A 7549-nucleotide genomic window follows, 5' to 3' on the forward strand; every position below is an offset into this window, starting at 1 on the left:
GGAGAGAGTGATCAGCGAGAATGTCGGAGAGAGCGAGAGCAGAGAGAGCGAGATTTTGAACGATATAGTGAAACACTACCTCTATTAGGATTCAAATATGTCCTCTTCCGAATCGAAAACAATCTTATTCTTTTGGCGGGAAATTCAAAATCGCACTTCCTTATCACCCAAGGAATCCTACGTCTATTAGGATTTCCAAATCTTTTTTCCATATATGAAACACTCTATAAAACCCCCAATCAGACCCAAAAGTTTCAGTTTTCGAAAACAAATATCATCATCAATTTCATACCGATTTGATTTCACGAAGAACATTTGCAAATGGGTAGAAGAAATCGAGCACGTCCGAGAAGAGAACCTTTGATTCGACAAGTTTGGGCTTCGAATTTCGATTCCGAAATCTCCAAATTTGATGAATGCCTTCGATTACACTCAATTCTGTCTATCGACACAGAATTTCCTGGTTTTATCAGAAAATCTCCACGGGGTTCGATTGAAGAAGCCATTTACGACGACTTCCGATTCAATGTCAACCAAACGAAACTGATTCAATTGGGTATAACGGCTTGTGATGATTCTGGTCATATCGGCGGCACATGGGAGTTCAATTTCTCTGATTTCGACTCGGAAGCCGACGCTCAAGGCACTTCTTCTGTTTCGTTTCTAGAACAGAACGGCATCGATTTCAAAAAACTGAAGAAAGATGGAATGCCCATCAGATTATTCGCTGCAAATTTCCTACCTATCATCCGAAAGCATAACGTTTTTAGATGGGTCACCTTCCATGGACTCTACGATATTGGGTATCTGATCAAAGCGATGGGTTTGATCACCGTCTTGCCAGAATCAATGGAGGAATTCGCGACAGTGGTGGTGAATGGGCTGGGAATTGTGAGGGATTTAAAACATATGGCTCGATTCTGTGAAGGATTAGAAGATGGGGAACTTGGGCTTCAAAGACTAGGGTATTTGCTTAATCAAAAACGATTTGGATCGAAGCATAACGCTGGATCCGATAGTTTACTCACAGCTTCTGCGCATTTTGAGATGATGCATCGATTTGATATGGATTCAGTGGTTTGTGATGGATTCTTGTATGGTTTTTCAAATAACCTTGGATCCATGGAGATGGAGATGAAGATGAAGGTCTGTCAGCCGAAGATGATTAGATTTGGTCAAATTCCATATGCAATCCCACTTTTTTGTTATACTCATTATTATGTTGCCTATTGATTTAGGTTCAGTGTATTAGAACATTCTTGTTTTGTTGTTGTTGGTCTCTCATTGTATTGATTGTATTCAAAGTAATAAAAACAAGGTGGTTTCTGCTCCATTATTTGTAGATTTTGTTTCATTTTGTGATTCATTAATGACCCATTAGAGAAATTTTAAGATCAAATTACGTCCACTTACTCATATGCTTTGGTGGGTTACTAGACTTCCACCGACTTTTTTTATGTTTGAATCACTAAAAAGGACTATAGAGATTAGAGATTAGAGATTAGTATTAATTAATTGGGATTTGTTATTGGAAGAGAAGTGGAATTTAGTTAAATGTTAATCACAGTTTTAATTGGGTTTTGGGAAGTAGAGTTTAATCTGAGCTTATTTTAATTCAATCCATGTCACAAACCCTACGTAATTAATGCAAACATTAATTCCCTTCCAAATAGGAACTCCGACTTTTTTGTGACAAATAATTAAATAAAGTGTATCTATACTCAGAGATCTTAAACTTAGATTTAATCAATTTTATACAACGTTTACATATTTTTTTAGACCAATATCAATTTAATATCCTTAAATTTTAAGAGCTATATCAATTAAAGTCCCAAATTTGATACAACCTCCAAAGCTTAGGATATAAATTGATATTTTTCTTATTCTCATCTACCATTTGCGGCGTACACGTTAGAGGCAATAACTTTTATTAATAGTTCTAAGAGAACAATAATAATTTTTAGTTCATTCATATTCTGATTTATTTCGACATGCTTCACAAAACAGTTTTTTATTATAAAACCTTGTTCATAGGAATCAATAGAGGCAAAAAAGTTATTTGGATTGAACTGTTTTTTTTCTTTTAAAGAATAATAAAAGATGATTTTCAAGTATGAATGTGATGCATACCAAACCCAACTTTAATGAGTTATAGTTATTTTATTTGTTTGATTTTTGGTATTTCTGAATGGTTATAAATCTGAATGTATGTACGATTTTTGGTATGTTTGATCTTTGAATGTTGGTATTTCTGAATGGTTAGAAATCTGAGCTATTTGAAATTCAAATTTGATTTTTTTTTTTTTGTATGTCTGAAATTTTCGGTATGTTTGATCTTTGAATGTTAGTATTTGACTATTTGTAGGTGAAATTTGAAAATGACTCTATCGGATAATAATGAGTTAGAACAAGGTGGTTCAACTCCAACATCTATGAACATGAGCGAATCAACACCAATAAACAGTGTTTCTAGTGGTAACTATCCATCTACGCCTATTACATTAGATACCAATGATAATGAGGATGTACGAAAAAGTAATAGGTTGACGTCAGTAGTATGGAATCATTATAAAATACAATAAATTAATGACACCATGAAAGCAATATGTAATTATTGTGAAAAAACGTTAGGAGGGGAATCTAAAAATGGGACAAAACATTTACATTACCATTTCAAAATTTGTCCCTTATGGAGACAAAGAGACATTAGACAATCATGTTTGAGACCCACTAAAACCAATGAAGGAAAAATAGTCCTAAATCCGACCATCTTTGATTATGAAGCTTCTAGAAGAGATCTTGCTTGTGCTATAATTTTACATGAATATCCAATATACATGGTTGAACACAAAGGGTTTATAAAGTTTTTGAGTGGTGTTCAACCGTTATTTAAGATGATTTCAAGAACCACGATGAGGAGAGATATAATAAAAATTTATGAAGAAGAGAGAATTAAAACAATGAAGTTTCTGGAAAACAATAGAAGTAGGGTTGCTCTTACTACGGACATGTGGACTGCATCTAGCCAGAAGAAAGGATACATGGCAATCACCACACATTTTATTGATGATTCTTGGGTCCTGCAAAGCAGACTCTTAAGGTAATTTAAATCTTTTATGTTGTTATGTATTTTTTTTTTTTTTTTGTTCATTTGGTAGTTTTCATTTTAACATATTATTACATAATACTACTATACTAGGTTTGTACACGTGCCACATCCACATACTGGGCAGTTACTTTCTGAAGCATTAATGGAGTGTATTTTTTATTGGAACATAAATCGTAAATTATCCACTTTAACATTAGATTATTGTTCAACAAATGATGCAATGGTTGACATTTTATTAAGGAAGTTAGATTTAAGGACACTGTGATTGCATGGAAGTTTGTTCCACATTCGTTGTTGTGCACATATTTTGAATTTGATAGTGAAAGATGGTTTGGTTGTAATTTCGGATAGTATAGAGAAGATTAGAGGTAATGTTCATTTCTGGACTCTTTCTGCAAAATGGAAGGAAAAATTTGAAGAAGGAGTTCGTCAATTACAAATTCCATGCACTAAAAAACTATGTCTTGATTGTGTTACAAGATGGAATTCAACCTTTGTGATGCTCAAAACTGCTTTGGAATACAAGGATATTTTTCCTCGTCTAAAACAACTTGAACCACTATACACTTATCTTCCGTCAGATACTTATTGGAATTTTACAAAAGAAATGTGTGATAGATTAGAACCATTTTACTTGATGTCTGAGTTGTTTTCTAGGTCAAGTTATCCAACCTCCAATGTCTTTTTTTTGAAGAAGTTCGTGAAATTAGGTTGGAACTTTCTAAGTGGCTTAACTCTGATGTTGAGGAGGTACAAGTAATGGCATCGAGAATTGTAACAACCCAAATTTGTACGCATATACTACAGGAAATTAAATGTCAAAGGTTAAGCAGGACGAAATTTTATTTAAAGGGGTGGTAAATGTAATACCGTAACCCTAATTTAGAAAGCAGGAAAACAAATAAAATATATAATTAAGAATGAAAAATATATAAATTTAATAGAAAAATCGGGTGAAAATTTAGAATTGGAAAAAAATAAGAAATTTATTAATTATCCAAAAATAATGAATAAGGGGGCAGAATCAGGGAGGATTAATTAAAAATTGGACGCTAGCTAATTTGGGAGACAAAGGGCAGCAGATAACTTTTTCTTTGGGCACTGCTCATTGAAAGAATTAGAGGTGAATTAATTATACGGTTAAAACTTGAAAGAGTTAAAAAAAAAAAAAAAAAGGAAGTGGAATCCACGTGTCACAAGCGGTAAAACTAGCGAGATTGGTGGAGAGAAACCTGAAGAAAGCGAGATTGGAGAGAAATATTGGAGAGAAAACTGGGAGAGAGCAAAGTGGAGAAAAAAGATGGAGAGAAAGAAGGAGAGAGCCACACTGGCGAGATTGAAGAGAACGAGAGTGGAGAGAGCGAGATTCTCAGTGAGAACGTGGGAGAGAGCGATAGTCACGAGAGTAAAACCAGCGAGAGCGAGAGCGAGAGTGGAGAGAGCGAGATTATCAACGAGAAAGTGGGAGAGAGCGAGAGCCACGAGAGCCAAACTAGCAAGAAAGCTGGAGAGAGCGAGATTCAGAGAACAGAGAGAGCAAGATTTGGACAGAAGCATGGTTATGCGTTGAATTTGGCCACGATCTTATAGATTATACATGGAGAACCCTAAAATTGAATACGAACAAAGGTTGAAGACGTAAGGGCAAACGTTAGTCAAAATTAGGTGTCTTATTAAGAGAAATTCTTAAACCTAAGTAATTTTAAAGAAGCCATTTGTAGGATGAGTTATCACACAGAAAAGAGCTGGAAATGGCTATAAATAGGAGGCTTTGGGCTGGAAGTTAAACTCATTCTCAAACAAAACTCAGTAGTAAAAATCGTGTGAAAAGGGTGAAGTAATTCTGTTAGTTTGAAGGAGGAAACGCGAGGGAAGTGCTGCCCAAATTTCCTTCTGGTTTAAGAGGGAAAGCTCTACTGATTAAACCATACGTAATAATAAAGAATAACTAGGATCGCAGTCAAGGTAAGTAGTTTATCTCACCCTTTCTTTAAGTATTTTATGTAGTGTACCTTTAATATATTGCATAATTATGTTATTGTTATGTTGCATTACATGTTTAAAATACGTTAATCGACAAGGGACCCCATACATTATGTTTGTTCACAACGATGAAATAAGATTAAATAATTAGATAAAGGTTATACTTCTAAGGCTAGCAGGGCTGTATGGTTGCACCCCTCTAGACCCAATTCTATGTCAAGATTATGCTAGGGACTAACAGGGTATGTATGGTTGCACCCCTCTAGTCCAATCTTACGTTTATGTTAATGGTTGATGTTGGATGCGACTCTGGCCCTACTGACTGCATGACCCGTTAATCGTCAGATGGGTTAGTTTTCGCCTAAGTCCTCATCTTCCTATCAGGGCAGAGAAATTTACATTAGAAGCATAACCGACCACCACATGTTATTATATGTTTTCGATCCCAATCATATGTTTTCAGGACATGTTGCATGTGATTGTGCATTTGGTCACTACCCTATGTGAGAACTACTTACTGGGTATATTATATACTCATCCTATTTTTACAGACTTTGTAGGTAAGGACACAGTGTAGGTGGCAGAACTGGACGTCGCTCAAATGGCCAACCATCAAATTCACTATTATAGGCAAATGCATTTTTGAATCACTACGTTGATGTTTTATGGATCCTGGTGTTTTGTAAAATAAACTTTTTTTATATAGTTTCCTATCTAATTAATAAAATCTTAGATATGTTCTTTTGAGATTTTTACCAAAACTCATCTCATGATAGAAAAGTCTAAGTATGCATGTCGTAGCGGTCGGACCATAATATGTAAGGATCCGGTCATTACAAGAATGATTGCTAAGTTTGAAAAATAATGGAGTGTGATTCATGGTGTATTGGCAATAGCTACAGTATTAAATCCTAGGTTTAAGATGAGATTGATCCAATTTTATTTTCCTCAAATCTATGGATCTCATCATACTGTTGAAATTAAACGTGTTAGAGACTTGTGTTGTGATTTGATGAAGTTTTATAGTTCAAATTCAAGAACAATAGAAGCACCTCAACGTTTTACATCTACAATTAGTACTTCTTCAACTTCAAGGCGAGATGGAAGTAGTAGTTCAACTACTCTTGTTAATAGGAAAGATCGATATCTCAAGTTTGAAGAGTTTGTTAATAATGTTGAAAATGATGTTGATAATGTCAAATAAGAGTTGGATCATTATTTGGATGAGTCTTTTCTACCGCGATCGGATGACTTTAACATTTTGCAATGGTGGAAGTTGAATGGAGTGAAGTAGTTTTGTATCAAATTGCAAAAGATATTCTAGTCGTTCTTGTCACTACTGTTGCTTCTGAATCTGCATTTAGTATTGGTGGTAGACATGTAAGTCCACATCGTTCTCAAATTCATGAAAATTTATTGGAAGCTTTGATGTGTACTCAAGATTGGTTATAGGCAGAAGGTATGAATTAGTATTATTGTTTAATTTATTTAATAAACTTTTATTATTTACAATTTGAGATCTAATTTTCCTTTTACATGTCTTAAATAGATTAGCATACTCCTATAGATGCTAAAGTTTTGGAAAATGTTATTGAGGATCGAGATCCAGATGATGTAAGTAATAAGTTCATGTATTATTATTATTATTAATTCAATATTGATTTATATTAACATGTACAATATTTATGTTATTTTTCAGGAATCATCTCTTACAAAGTTGGATGAAATTCGTTGACGGCGGCTTGGTTTGGTTATGTTATTGTCATATAGAAGGAAGTTTCTTGAAAAGAGCTCTAGATTTTGAGTTATAAATTTTTAAAGTTATAACAGGGAATCGGTGCATAAACAGACAGCTGCTTGGGATGAACAAACAACCAGTTCACCGTGGGAGTTATAGCAAGATATGGGGATGAGGATCTCGCTTATAGAGGAAATCTCGTTGATCTCGCTCTAGAGAATCTCGCTGATCTCGCTCTAGAAGGAAATCTCGCTAGGAATTGGGCTGAGTATCGCTGGTAAGGTGAGTATCGCTAGGATGAAAATTGCCAAGAAAAGCTTGATCTCGCTCTAGAGGATCTCGTTGGTATTGCTCTAGAGGATCTCGTTGGTATCACTCTAGAGGATCTCACTGACCTCGCTCATGGAGATCTCACCAGTAAAGCTGTCTTTATTGATGAAAATTCCTTTAATAAATGAATTAATTGAGGTATTTTACTAAGAATTCTAAGTAAATTAATGTCTCCAGTACTTATGCATATAAAATCAAGTAAGTTACAGTGACATTAGTTATGAATTTATACTTTCTCAAGCAACAAATAGATGGAGAATAACTTAACGCATGTTCCTCAGCTTGTATATGTGTAGCACAGGCCAAGGTGTGTCATGTAGTCATTACAACAGTTAAGTTCTAATGTTAAAATATGCTTCCTAGAGGAAGACTATGAGAGAATTGAGTTC

The 7549-nt window shown here is 34.6% G+C and overlaps 1 pseudogene; it reads left to right on the forward strand.

Annotated features, from left to right (window-relative positions):
- The first annotated feature begins 321 nt into the window (after nt 1-321).
- Nucleotides 322-6296, forward strand: LOC150033408 (putative CCR4-associated factor 1 homolog 8 pseudogene; annotated as a pseudogene).
- Nucleotides 6297-7549: the final 1253 nt, after the last annotated feature.

The sequence above is a fragment of the Benincasa hispida genome, chromosome 10, assembly GCF_027475165.1.
Source record: "Benincasa hispida cultivar pf3 chromosome 10, pf3_genome.v1.1, whole genome shotgun sequence".
Classification (NCBI taxonomy): Eukaryota; Viridiplantae; Streptophyta; class Magnoliopsida; order Cucurbitales; family Cucurbitaceae; genus Benincasa; species Benincasa hispida.